This window comes from Nicotiana sylvestris, chromosome 2 (genome assembly GCF_000393655.2).
Source record: "Nicotiana sylvestris chromosome 2, ASM39365v2, whole genome shotgun sequence".
Classification (NCBI taxonomy): Eukaryota; Viridiplantae; Streptophyta; class Magnoliopsida; order Solanales; family Solanaceae; genus Nicotiana; species Nicotiana sylvestris.
In genome coordinates this window covers 37710994-37727182 of record NC_091058.1, presented here as the reverse complement: position 1 = coordinate 37727182, position 16189 = coordinate 37710994, and positions in this window count along the sequence as shown.

Genomic DNA, 16189 nt, shown 5'->3' with positions numbered 1-16189 from the left:
AATTATATGAATAACTATTGGCATAAACTTAACTCCATATATAGTTAGTAATACAAACAAATAAAAATACAATATGATTCAAAAATAAATACTCCTTTCTTTTCAATTTACGTAAAGTATTTTTCTTATTAGTTTATTCCAAAAGAATGACACATTTAACTTTAAATTTTTTATTTTACCCATTTTACCCGTAATGAGAAGTTTTTACACTCATACAACTATTACGACCCCACAAAGCTTTTAGGACCACAAGTTTCAAAAGTTTTCTTTTCGTTTTTAAACTTCATGCCAAGTCAAACAACAACAACAACTCAGTGAGATCCCACAAGTGAGGTATATGGAGGGCAGTGTGTATGCAGACCTTACCCTTACTCCGGAGGAGTAGAGAGGCTATTTCCGATAGACCCTCGGCACAAGAAGAAGGAAAGAGACAGTGTATCAGTAACAGCTAAATTCAAACTATCTCATCAAAATTGAAATTGAGTGAAATAATACTAAATAGAGTAATAACTAATAAAAATACATTTAGTAATATCTTAATTTAAATTATAAAAATATATTATATTATTATCTCAACATAATAATTTCTCATATCAACATCAACTTCTACCAACCTAAAATTTCACAATGATAAATTAATATATACACACATGATGATTTATTGACAATCAATATATTCTAACTTTTGAAATTTACCAACATATAAAACAGTTGGATCGTAATTTGTTAAACAATTTTAATGTCATCTAAATTTTAACCACACAATTAAAGCCACTTTTTTAACAATTTAAATGGTACTTTTGGGATATAGTTAACATTAGTATATTATAATTAAATAAATGTTAAACTACTTTAAATATATTGTACTTCTTAAAATGAATGTTACCTTATGATTTTTGTAATTCACTTTATTTTGTGTAAATAGTAATCCCAAATAGTGCAATTATATTCCTGTATATGTTTATCCTATCTAAATCTATTTTATTCTAATTGACACATATATACCGATCTCATCGGTTGCTCAATCAATTGGCTCATACACTTTGAGAGACATAAATATCAACAACGGGCTAAAAAGTTATAGTCCATATCTGAGCCATTAGAGAAGAATCCATCCTCCCTTCTTATCTAATTTAGCAGGGCAACTGCTAGCACTAATAGAAAAATAAAATATAAAAAGTGTATGTATTGCTTCTAAACAATTGAGATATAAAATAGATTATAAAATGTTGGATAATTAATTTTACCGTAAGGCAACATAATTGAGATTTAGTTCAGCCGATGTCTGAGTTGCTTCATAGTTTAAAACATTATCCCCATAAAAATGATGTAATCAGTTCCTCTATTCTTGTGTAAAATTATGATTGATTACTCTCTTCCAACATTATTGGAGTTGCTTTAATATTGATCGAATCGTACTGCATTTATGTGACAATTCTCGTTTTGAGAGTCATTTTAAAAGTATTCGACTCCAAACTATATACATCACACATCTTGGTTCTCAAAACTAAAATGCTAATTGAGCAAGAGATATAGATTTATTTTTAAATTAATTCAAAATATCAATTTACTCACATTATCTTTATACCTCCTCTTTCTATATTATTCCCTCTACTATGAAATTTTATATAATTATTTTATTTATATGGAAGTTTGACATTAAATTTCCATTAAAATTAATTATATAAGAATTTAAATTATATTTAAATATTTTTAATTTATTTCTTGGAATTATGTCAAATATCTATATTTTTTAGTTTTATCTATTATAACGGTTTTAAATACGTGTATCTTATTCATATAGTATGACTTATCTCATTATTATTTTAGAAATGTTCTCTTCTCAAAGATCAAATAAATCTTATCATTCTATATATATTTGCTATTGAGATTATTACTTATTTACATATTTTTCTTCTTTTTTGATTCCTTGTTCATGTTATTGTATTACCCATAACTTAGAGTTATTCATATCATTGCCCACAACTCCCGTTAGTAGATGAATTTAGTTTTTCTTTTTTCTTGTAAAAAAAATATATTCACTATTTTTTATTCTACTGCTGAAACTAATATTTAAATTTATCAATAATATTTTTGAGTATCATTTATTTATTATCTTTATTTTATATTTTAGCTGAATGGAGTAGTGGTACTCGTAGTATGTGTTGATAATACCTCCATATTTATCTTTATAATGAGTTAAGGTAAGGGTGTTATTTTTATCTTTCAGCTCAATATTTTCTTATGGTCAAAAAATTATTAGTTAAGATAGAGTAGTTGGTTATATCGTTATAAGACTATTATTCTTTCTTACCTTTCAGATTCAAAATAATCTTATTTACTAACTTTTCATTTAAATTAAAAATTATCTTTTAATTTTAAATTAAATTAAATATTATTATAAATATTATCCTAAATTGTCTTTCAGTTCAATTTTTTTGTGGTCAAAAATTTAATTCATATTTTCACTCTTTTGTTATCACTACTCTTTTGTTATCACTACTAATATAATATAAATCTTAATTTCATATTTTCTATATTTAAATTTATTGAACTAACGTCTTAGGGCACAAGGAGAAGCGAATGTTATTGATCAACTAAGGTAGTTACGAAAGTTAAGTTTTGATCCAACAGCTCGGTAATTATGATTATGAGTTCAAACCAAGATTTTTTTAGTTTTATTTCTAGTAACAAACACTTTTTTATTTTTTCTGTTGTTTTTGTCGTGAAAATTTTCAGAAAACTCTTTCTTATTATTTAGAACAATTTGCTCATTGGGCCTCTCATTTGAATTGGAATATTTATGTATTGATTAGCTTTTCTAATTAATTAAACAATTAATTCAAATTTAACTTTCTTTCCATTTAGATTCAAAAGAATCTTGTTTACTATCTTTGTATTTAAATTAAAGAAATATCCTATTTCTCAATTTAAATTAAATACTATAATAAATATTGTCTTAAATTGCCAAGTGGCTTTATATTAGTTTGTCACTTGGCTAAATGTGAAGGCAAACTTTCTTGCTTTATTATATATATATATATATATATATATATATATATATATATATATATATATATTATCATAGAAAGCACGACTAATAACGCTATCGGCTGTACAGCACTTAAAGAAAACAATTGAAAAGTTACTTTTGTTTCAGCTCAGTGAGGAATGTCATTAACATAAATCTGGTTGCAAAATCCGCATTGTAATTATTTTACACTTCCTCTTGCCCATTACTTTTAATCTTGTCAATTAATCAATCGAAAAATCTAATCTAAAATGTACCAAGTCATGTCACTTTTGCCTTCGTAACAAGAAAAAGAAGAAAATTTACGAGGTCAGTATCTGGGATTATTGGGAGTTTGTGGCAATTTCAATCCACCTTAGGAAGATGGGCAATTTTAGTCCACCCTAATTTCTTATAATGCCAATTAAGAGAAGCATTTTAGTTCTTTATCGAAATTTAAAGTGATAATTGATTAAAGTCAATATACTAAACTTTCCGTTCTGGGACGCAATAGATAATATTTTCACTACTAGAAATCAGATGATTTCTGTCCAAGGCTTTCCGACCGAAATTGGTCAGGAAAATTTCCGACCGAAATCGGTCGGAAATAAGAGTATTTGGTCGTAAAAGTCAACAAAAATTGACTGCCAGCAAAAAAAAATTCCAACCGATTTCGGTCGGAAATTTGTCAAATATTTCGTCATACTTGCATATTCTGTACAAAAATAATTATTTATTAAGATTTAACCAAATTTCCGACTGAATTCGGTCGGAAATTAGTCAACTATTTGGTCATATGTACAAAAATAATTATTTATTAAAAATATACCAAATTTGGTCGAAAATTGGTCAACTATTCAGACTCCCCTGTATATAATGTACAAAATTAATTATTTATTAAAAATTTGCTAAATTTCTGACTGAATTCGGTCGGAAATTAGTCTCATACTTCTATATAATGTAAAAAATAATTATTTATTAAATTGTTTTCAAATTTCCGACCGAATTCGGTCAGAAAGTTTGATATTTTTTGTTTCCCTCCCAAGACAAAAATTATATATATTTAATTAACCAACCAAAATCATTATAATTCAATATTTCCGATCGAATTCGATCGGAAATATGCTTTTATACAAATTAAAATATAAATCTAATAATATTTATGTGTGTAAATAATAAAGAGGGTTTAAATTACTTATATATATATATATATATAGAGAGAGAGAGAGAGAGAGAGAGAGAGAAAGAGAGAGTATAATGTAGTATATATACTAAGTGTATAGTATATACATCTTAATATATCTAATGTTATATCGAATATAGCTTATATACTATACTTAGTATTTCTACTACATTATACTATATATATATATCTTATATATATCCTTATGTAACTTAATGATTCTTTAGCCTATACATTGATAATAACAATAAGTAGAAGTATAAGTATAAGTATCTGTCACAACCCCGAATTTCCACCATCGGGAGTCGTGATGGCGCCTACTCGTAGAAGCTAGGCAAGCCATGAACTTAGAAATCTTTAACTTTTCTGTTTTAATTTTTTTTTTACAACTTATATTAACAAGTGATAAACATCTAAATGACAGCGGAATATGAGATTTAAGCGGAAGTCTTAAATAAATATAAAACCAAAATATTTCGAAAGTCAACACATGTCTCTACCCAGAAACTAGTGTCACAATATCCACGGACTACTAAGAGTACTACATACAATAGTTTGAAGGAAAAATAATAATGTTTGTCTCGGATACATGAGATAACAGAACATAATAAAAGATAGAGGAGACGTCGGGCCTGCGGACGCCTGCAAGGCTACCTCGGTGTCTCGGTGGATTGAAGGCTAGCTCCCCTACTGCTGCTGATCAAGTGCCGCTCTGGTATCTGCATAGAGTGCAGAGTGTAGTATCAGCACAACCGACCCCATGTGCTGGTAAGTGTCTGGCCTAACCCCGACGAGGTAGTGACGAGGCTAGGACCATACTCCAGATAAACCTGTGCAGTTATATAATATATGGCAGAAAATAAACAGGAATGAGCAGTTTAAAATGGGAGGGGGTACATGTTTCGGGGAAACATACCAAAACCAACAGAAACTTAATAAAATATGAAAGGACAACTCAGTATCTACAACGATACAATAACAATATTGTTGTGGTGCGCAACCCGATCCCTTATCATTTAACATTGTTGCGGCGTGCAACCCGATCCACATATATATAGATATTGCGGCGTGCAACCCAATCCAAAATAATATCTGTTGCGGCGTGCAACCCGATCTAATATAATATCTGTTGCAGCATGAAACCGATCCAATATAATATCTGTTGCGGCGTGCAACCCGATCCAATATAATATCTGTTGTGGCGCGCAACCCGTTCCAACTATAACGTCACCAATAATCATAATTAATCGTCCCGGCAAGGGATCAACAATAGACTACACTATCCCGGCAAAAGAAACTCAGCAGTACAAGTATATACGTCCCGGAAAAGGAGAATCAGCTATAACCAATCTTAACTCAACTCCTACTCGTCTCAAATCCCACCATTCGCAATCATAAGTAGATTTCACGATAACAAACTATGTCTTTGCTCAATATCAAGGATTTACTCACCATTTCAACCATAGTAACAGTCTAGAATACAACAAGTATCAATTTAAGACTCACGGTCATGCTTGACACCAACGTATAGATACTCCTCACCATGCCTAGACGTCGTACTCAACAAGAAGCAAATAGCAAATAGGACTCAACTCCTAATCCCTCAAGCTAAGGTTAGACCGGACACTTACCTCGATGTCACGAACGCAATTCAAGAATCAACTATCGCTTTACCTCTTGATTCCACCACCAACTCGCTCGTATCTAGCCACAAGTTACTTAATTATATTAATAAATGATAAATGAATCAATTTGAATGCATGAAAATCGACTTTCCAAAGTTTTACCCAAAAGTCAAAATCGCCCCCAGGCCCACATGGTCAAAACCCTAGGTTCGAACCAAAACCCGATCACTCATTCCCATACGAACTCAAATATATAATTTATTTTGAAATCGAACCTCAAATTGAGGTCCAAATCCCCAATTTGGAAAACCTAGGTTCTACCCAAAACACCCAATTTCCCCCATGAAAATTATTGATTTGAAGTTGAAATCATATTAAAAGATGTTAATAATTGAAGAAAACTAGTTAAAAATGACTTACAATTGATTTGGAGAAGAAAGGTTGTTTGAAAAATCGCCTCTTATGTTTTTGTGGTTTTGAAAAATGTAAAATGAATGAAAATCCCGTCTATTTATACCCCTCTCAGACCCCTTATGCGGACCACACAAAATGGATTGCGGCCGCACAGGCCTTCCTGAGGTTACTACGGTCCAGTGCTCTGTGCAGACTGCACAAAGTCGACTGCGGCCGCACAACAGCGCTCTGTGCGGACCGCACAAAGTCAACTACGACCGCACAGCCTCCACCGCGCACCGCACAAGGTCGATCGCGGATCGCACTGGTGGGTTCAGAGACCTGCAACTTCTGGTTTTAAGCCTAAAACATCCCGAAACCTACCCGAGCCCTCGGAACCCCAAACCAAGTGTGCATACTAACTCAAAAACATCATATGGACCTACTCGTGTGATCACATCATCAAAACAACATGTAAAATCTTGAATTAAACCTCAAAACTTAACATTTTCATCAAGAACTCTCAAAGTCCATAACTCCTCAACCGAAAGTCCAATTCATTTCAAATAAACTCCATTTTCACCAAATTTCACTGAAACGTCTTAAATCATATATAAGACCTGTACCGGGCACCAGAACCAAAATACGGGCCTGATACCATCATGTTCTAAGAAAATTTCATTTCAATTTTCCTTAAACAATTTCAGAAAATAATGTCTTTTTAAAAAAAAATATTTCTCGGGCTTGGGACCTCGGAATTTGATTCCGGGCATACGTCCAAGTCCCATATTTTCCTACGGACCCTCCGGGATCGTCAAATTATGGGTCCAGGTCCATTTACCCAAAATGTTGACCGAAGTCAAATTAACTCATTTTATAACCAAATTTTATCATTTTTCACAGAATTTCATATTTAAGCTTTTCGGCTACGCGCTCGGACTGCACACGTAAATCTAGGTGACTCTAAATGAGGTTTTTAAGGCCTTAGAACACATAATTTAATTTAAAGCAAGTGATAACCTTTTGGGTCATCACGTTCTCCACCTCTATAACAATCGTTCGTCCTTGAACAGACAGAAGAAGGAAGTACCTGAGTCGGGGAAAAGATGGGGATAACGGCTCTGCATATCGGACTCGGACTCCCAGGTCGATGCCTCAGGATGTTGACCTCTCCACTGAACACGAACAAAAGGAAAACTCTCGACCTCAACTGACGAACCTGCCGGTCTAGAATGGCTACCGGCTCTTCCTCATAAGACAAGTCCTTGTCCAACTGGGTAGTGCTGAAATCTAACACGTGGGATGGATCGCCGTGATACTTCTGAAGCATGGACACATGAAACACTAGATGCACGACTGATAAGCTCGGTGGCAATGCAAGTCTATAAGCCACCTCTCCCACTCGATCAAGAATCTCAAACGGACCAATGAACCTAGGGATAAGCTTGCCCTTCTTCCCAAATCTCATTACGCCCTTCATAGGCGACACTTGGAGCAATACCCGCTCACCGACCATAAAAGCCACATCTCGAACCTTGCGGTCTGCATAACTCTTTTGCCTGGACTGAGCTGTACAAATCCTATCCTGAATAATCCTGACCTTATCCAAGGCCTCCTGAACCAGATCCATACCCAACAACCGAGCCTCTTCCGGCTCAAACCATCCAACCGGAGACCGATACCGTCTACCATATAACGCCTCATAAGGAGCCATCTTGATACTCAACTGGTAGCTCTTGTTGTAGGCAAACTCGGCTAAAGGAAAAAATTGATCCTACGAGCCTCCAAAGTCAAAGACACAAGCTCGAAGCATATCATCCAAAATCAGAATAGTCCGTTCGGACTGCCCGTTCGTCTGAGGATGAAATGTTGTGCTCAACTCAACCTGCGTACCCAACCCTCGTCGAACTGCTCTCCAGAAATGCGAGGTAAATTGCGTACCTCGGTCCGAAATGATAGACACAGACACACCATGAAGACGAACAATCTCCCGGATATAGATCTCAGCTAACCTCTCAAATGAATAGGAGACTGCCACAGGAATAAAATCCGTTGGCTTGGTCAGCCTATCAACAATGACCTATACTACGTCGAACTTCTTCTGAGTCTGCGAGAGTCCAACAACGAAATCCATAGTAACCCGCTCCCACTTCCACTCGGGAAGCTCAATCCTCTGAAATAAACCACCAGGCCTTTGATGCTCATGCTTAACCTGCTGACAATTCAAACACCGAGCCACATATGCAACGATGTCCTTCTTCATTATACTCCACCAATAATGCTGCCGCAAATCCTGATACATCTTCGCGGTGCCCGGATGAATAGAGTACCGGGAACTATGGGCCTCCTCTAAGATCAACTCTCGAATTCCATCCACATTAAGCACACAAACTCGACCCTGCAATCTCAAGACTCCATCATAATCTAAGAAAACCTGCTTGGCACCTCCGCGCTGCACCGTGTCTCTAAGGACACACAAATGGAGATCATCATACTGCCGATCACGGATATTCTCCAATAACGAAGAACGAGCGACTGTGCAAGCTAGCATACGGCTGGGCTCAGAGACATCCAACCTCATGAGCTGATTGGCCAAAGTCTGAACATCCAAAGCAAGCGGTCTCTCACCGACTGGAATATAAGCAAGACTGCCCATACTGGCTGACTTTATTGGCCTTTCCCGGATGATATAAGATGGTGATATCATAATCTTTTAACAACTCCAACCACCTCCTCTGACTCAAATTCAACTCCTTTTGTTTGAACAAATACTGAAGACTCTTGTGATCTGTGAACACCTCACATACCACGCCATACAGATAATGCATCTAAATCTTCAACGCGTGAACAATGGCTGCCAACTCCAAATCATGAACCAGATAGTTCTTCTCATGAATCTTCAACTGCCGCGAAGCATAGGCAATGACCTTGCCACCCTGCATCAATACTGCACCAAGTCCAATGCGAGATGCATCACAATAGACTATATAAGGCCCTGAACCTGTAGGCAAAACCAACACTAGTGCCGTAGTCAGAGCTGTCTTGAGCTTCTGAAAGCTCACCTCACACTCATCTGACCATCTGAACTAGGCACCCTTCTGGGTCAACCTGGTTATCGGGACTGCAATGGATGAAAACCCCTCCACGAACCGAAGATAGTATCCTGCCAACCCCAAGAAACTCCGAATCTCTGTAGCTGATGCTGGTTTGGGTCAGTTCTTGACTGCCTCAATCTTCTTCGGATCAACTTGAATACCCTCTGCTGACACTGAACTCAACCAGAACTCACACTTCGAGAACTTAACATATAACTGACTATCCCTCAGAGTACGAAGAACCACTCTAAGATGCTTCTCGTGCTCCTCCTGGCTGCGGGAATATATCAAAATATCATCAATGAAGACTATCACGAATGAGTCTAAATAAGGCCTGAACACTCGGTTCATCAAATCCATAAAAGCTGTTGGGGCATTTGTCAACCCAAATAACACCACCAAGAACTCATAATGCCCGTACCGAGTGGGAAAAGCTGTCTTAGGGACATTGGATGCCCTAATCCTCAGCTGATGGTAGCCAGATCTTAAATCAATCTTTGAAAATACCTTGGCACCCTGAAGCTGGTCAAACAAATCATTAATCCTCGGTAATGGATACTTTTTCTTGATTGTAACCTTGTTCAACTGCCGGTAATCAATACACATTCTCATCGACCCATCCTTCTTCTTAACAAACAACACCGGTGCACCCCAAGGCGAAATACTGGGCCTAATGAAACCCTTCTCAAACAAGTCTTGCAACTGTTCTTTCAACTCTTTCAACTCAGGCGGGGCCATACGATACGGGGAGATAGAAATGGGTTGAGTGCCCGGATCCAAATCAACGCAAAAATCAATATCCTTGTCGGGTGGCATACCCGGCAAGTCTGAAGGGAATACCTCAGGAAACTCACGAACAACGAGAATATAATCAATAGAGGGAACCTCAACACAAGAATCATGAACATATGCCAAATAGGCCAAACACCCCTTCTCGACCATGCGTCGAGCCTTCACATAAGAGATAACACTATGGGTAGAATGACCAAGAGTCCCTCTCCACTCTAAACGAAGCATACCCGGTAAAACTTAGGTCACAGTCTTGGCATGACAGTCCAAGATAGCGTGGTAAGGTGATAACCAGTCCATTCCCAATATAACATCGAAATTGACCATGTCTAAATGAAACAAATCTACCCGAGTCTCAAGACCCCCAATTGCCACACTACAAGAATGATGGACTCGATCAACTACAATAGAATCACCCACCGGTGTAGACACATAAACGGGAACACTCAACGAATCACTAGGCATAACCAGATACAGTGCAAAATAAGATGACATATACGAGTAGGTAGACCCTGGATCAAATAACACTGAAGCATCTCTATCACAAACCAGAATAGTACTTGTGATAACCACATCTGAAGCCTCAACCTTGGGCCTGGCTGGAAGAGCATAACATCGAGGCTAGGCCCTACCACCCTGGGCTCCGTCTTTGGGACGGCCTGCAGCTGGCTGGCCTCTACCTCTAAATCCTCTACCTCCACCTCTAGCACCTCTACCCCCACCTTTAGTTGGCTGGGCGGGCTGTGGAATACCTGGTGCCTGAACCATAGCACGGGGACCTTGCTGCTGTGACTGAGTACCCACCAATCTCGGACAAGCCCTCCTGATATGACCATACTCACCACACTCATAGCATCCACCTGAGTGTTGTGGCTGAGGAAACTAAGATTGACCCTGGCGACCCGAATGAACACCCCGAAAACTCTGGAGCGGTGATGCACTGTAGGACTGCTGATCGGAATACTGCATCTGCGGACCACGACTACCTGAAGCGTCGTGAGAGACCTAAAGAGCTGACTGAAAGGGTCTAGGAGGATGGCCTCTACCATATGAATCTCTGCCTTCAGATGAGGCACCGTTGAATCTACCTGAATGACGGGGCCTCTTATCCGACCCATGACCACCTCCCTACGACAGGACCAGCTCCACTCTACGGGCCACATTGGCCGCCTCCTAAAAAGTGATCTCACTCCCAGCCTCCCTAGCCATCTGAAGGCGAATCGGCTGAATAAGACCATCAATAAACCTACTCACTCTCTCTCTCTCTCACGGTAGGAAGTATGACAAGAGCATGGTGAGCTAAGTCGATGAACCTGGTCTTATACTGGGTAACCGTCATGGAACCCTGTTGGAGACACTCAAACTGCCTCCGGTAGGCCTCTTTCTGAGTAATGGGGAGAAACTTCTCCAGAAACAACACTGTAAACTACTCCCAAGCCAAAGATGGCAATCCGGCTGGCTTGGCCAAGTAATAATCTCTCCACCAAGTCTTGGCGGATACAGACAAGTGAAATGTAGCAAAATCAACCCCATTGGTCTCAACAATACCCATGTTCCTGAGAACCTCGTGGCAGCTATCTAGATAATCCTGGGGATCCTCAGTAGATGCAACGCTGAAAGTATAAGTGAAGAGCTTGGTGAACCTATCCAGCCTCCACAAAACATCGGCAGACATAGCTGCTCCATCACCAGTCTAAGCTACCACACCCGGCTGAACTGCTCCAACTGGCTGAACTGCCGGAGTCTGAATCTGAGGAGCTACCTGCTCCGGAGCGAGAGTAGCAGGAGTCTGGGCCCCTCCTCTAGCCTGAGAGACAGGTTGGTGCTACAGGAAACAAGACCGCTTGGGTGACAGTCTCCATGAGGCCCACTAATCGGACAAGAGCATCCTGAAGGACTGCGGTAGCAATAAACCCCTCTAGGACCTGAGCTAAGCCCACCGGAGCTGATGGGGTCAGAACCTCGTCATCAAAGTCAACCTGAGGCTCCGCTACTGGGGCTGCTGCTCGGGGCTAAGCTCTACCCCTACCTCGGCCGCTGGCACGGCCTCGCCCTCGCCCTCTGCCACTCATGGGAGTTGCTACTGGGGGTTCGGGCTGCTGAGCGGTAGATGAGGAAGCGTGTGTTCTCGCCATCTGTGAAAGAACAAAATAGAAAATCAATTAGCATTGAGAAACAGAATCGCACACATGAAAGAACAAATTGAAGTTTTTCCTAACTCTGTAGCCTCTGGGGGATAAATACAGACATCTCTGTACCGATCCTTCAGACTCTACTGAGCTTTTCCATGAATTGTGAGACCTATGTAACCTAGAGCTCGGATACCAATTTGTCACGACCCGAAATTCCCACCCCCGGGAGTCGTGATGGCACCTACTCGTAGAAGCTAGGCAAGCCACGAACTTAGAAATCTTTAACAATTCTGTTTTAAATTTTTTTTACAACTTATATTAACAAGTGATAAACATCTAAATGACAACGGAATATGAGATTTAAGCGGAAGTCTTAAATAAATATAAAACCAAAATGTTTCGAAAGTCAACACATGCCTCTACCTAGAAACTAGTGTCACAATATCCACGGACTACTAAGAGTACTACATACAACAATTTAAAGGAAAAATAACACTGTTTGTCTCGGATACATGAGATAAAGAACATAATAAAAGATAGAGGAAACGTCGGGCCTGCGGACGTCTGCAAGGCTACCTCGGTGTCTCGGTGGAATGAAGGTTGGCTCCCCTACTGCTGCTGATCAAGTGCCGCTCCGGTATCTGCACAGAGTGCAGAGTGTAGTATCAGCACAACCGACCCCATGTATTGGTAAGTGCCTGGCCTAACCCTGACGAGGTAGTGACGAGGCTAGGACCAGACTCTAAATAAACCTGTGCAGTTATATAATATATGGCGGAAAATAAACAGGAATGAGCAGTTTAAAATGGGAGGGGGTACATGCTTCGGGGAAACATATCAAGACCAACAGAAACTTAATAAAATATGAAAGGACATCTCAATATCTACAACGATACAATAACAATACTGTTGCGGCGCGCAACCCAATACACACATATATAGTTGTTGCGGGGTGCAACTCGATCCAATATAATATCTGTTGCAGCGTGCAACCCGATCCAATATAATATTTGTTGCGGCGCACAACCCGTTCCAACTATATAGTCATCAATAATCATAATTAACCTTCCCGGCAAGGGATCAACAATAGACTACACTATCCCGGCAAGGGAACTCAGCAGTAAAAGTATATACGTCCCGGAAAGGGAAAATCAGCTATAACCAATCTTAACTCAACTCCTACTCGTCTCAAATCCCACCATTTTTCAATCATAAGTATATTCCACGATAACAAACTAAGTCTTTGCTCAATATCAAGGATTTACTCACCATTTCAACCATAGTAACATTCAAGAATACAACAAGTATCAATTTAAGACTCACGGTCATGCTTGACACCAACGTATAGATACTCCTCACCATGCCTATACGCCGTACTCAACAAGAAGCAAATAGCAAATAGGACTCAACTCCTAAGCCCTCAAGCTAAGGTTAGACCAGACACTTACATCGATGTCACGAACGCAATTCAAGCTTCAACTATCGCTTTACCTCTTGATTCCACCACCAACTCGCTCGTACCTAGCCACAAGTTACTTAATTATATTAATAAATGCTAAATGAATCAATTTGAATGCATGAAAATCGACTTTCCAAAGTTTTACCCAAAGGTCAAAATCGCCCCCAGGCCCACATGGTCAAAACCCGAGATTCGAACCAAAACCCGATCACTCATTTCCACGCGAACTCAAATATATAATTTGTTTTGAAATCGAACCTCAAATAGAGGTCCAAATCCCCAATTTGGAAAACCTAGGTTCTACCCAAAACACCCAATTTCCCACATGAAAATCATTGATTTGAAATTGAAATCATGTTAAAAGATGTTAATGATTGAAGAAAATTAGTTAAAAATGACTTACAATTGATTTGGAGAAGAAAGGTTTGAAAAATCGCCTCTTATGTTTTTGGGGTTTTTAAAAATGAAAAATGACTGAAAATCCCGTCTATTTATACCCCTCTCAGACCCCCTGTGCGGACCACACAAAATGGACTGCGGCCGCACAGGCCTTCCTGAGGTTACTGCGGTCCAGTGCCCTGTATGGACCATACAAAGTCGACTGCGGCCGCACAACAGCGCTCTCTGCGGACCGCACAATGTCAATTGCTGCCGCACAGCCTCCACCGCGCACCGCACAAGGTCGACCGCAGACCGCACTGGTGGGTTCAAAGACCTGCAACTTCTGGTTTTAAGCCTAAAGCATCCTGAAACCTACCCGAGCCCTCGGAACCCCAAACCAAGTGTGCATACTAACTCAAAAACATGATATGGACCTACTCGTGCGATCAAATCATCAAAACAACATGTAAAATAATGAATTAAACCTCAAAACTTAACATTTTCATCAAGAACTCTCAAAGTCCATAACTCCTCAATCGGAATTCCAATTCACATCAAATAAACTTCGTTTTTCACCAAATTTCATGGATACATCTTAAATCATATATAAGACCTGTACCTGGCGCCGGAACCAAAATACGGGCCCAATACCATCATGTTCTAAGCAAATTTCATTTTAATTTTCCTTAAACAACTTCAAAAACAATTTCTTTTTAAAAAATGTTGACCGATATTTTCCTACGGTCCCTCCGGGACCGTCAATCACGGGTCTGGGTCCGTTTACCCAAAACGTTGACCCAAGTCAAATTAACTCATTTTATAATCAAACTTTATTATTTTCACAGAATTTCGTATTTAAGCTTTCTGGCTACGCCCGGACTGCGCACACAAATCGAGGTGACTCTAAATGAGGTTTTCAAGGCCTCAGAACACAAAATTTAATTTAAAGCAAGTGATGACCTTTTGGGTCATCACAGTATCCTTAAGAAATGTTAATGATTGATTAGTTTATGAATTGATAATAACCTAAGTAGAACTGCATTAGTAGTATCCTTAAGCAATGTTAGGCTCGATTATACTATAATTCGATATACTATACTATACTATATAGACATCTTAATATAGCTAATGTTATATCGAATATAGCTTATACACTATATAGTATATATATATATATATATATATATATATATATATATATATACTATACACACTACTAAAAGTTGTATTTGACACCCTATCCGACTTGGAGTGACTTTCCAGATAGTCTCGTGCAACAGATGTTCAACCAATTTAAGGTTTTAATACAATTCTTATTTATTTAAGTGTTATATTAACAATATTTTCATCTAACGTTACTTACTTTATTTGCAGACTAAGTGCGCCTGGGAGGACCGGTATAACCATGAAATTTGTAAAAATTGGGAGTACAAATATCGTAAGAGACTCTCTGATTCCTTCAGCTCCGCTCGAAAGGTTAAAAAGAAGCCTTCATGGGTTCTACCGTATATATGGGTGGAACTAGAGAGATATTGGACCACTGACAAATTCAAGAAGCAGAGCGAACAAGAAAAAAAGGCCCGAGCATCTGAGAAGAGTGGCTCCTTACACTGTCTGGGTTCAAGGAGCATGGGGGATACAAGGAGACATCTGGTCATTCCTTAAAATATTTCGATCTATTTTTATCGAACTATATTTATATATCTCCATTGAAAGTTATAAAGAATGCAAGGAATAGAATGGGGAAGCGAACCCCACTAACAGCAGCACACACATTCTCTTTCTTTCTTTTTTTTTTCCCTCACAAAAGGTGGGGAAGAACTGTTGAAAAAAGAAGTAAAGATTGCAACTTTCTGTGTGATTCTTGATCTTGCTGCAAGAGGGGTTCTGATTTTAGGATTAGCTTCTCATGAATGAAGTGGTTAGGGTCTTATGGAGGTATTGAACTGTGAAGAAGGTGTTAAATTTAGAAAGTGTCTGAAATTGGTTTTGGGCATTAGAAGAAAGATTTGTTTGGAGTTTATACCAAAAATAATCAATTCACTCTTTTTCTTTATGTGATATCGGTTGTTGGTGGAAACACATTGTTTTTGTTCTTTTTTCTTTTCTTCAGTGGATACTG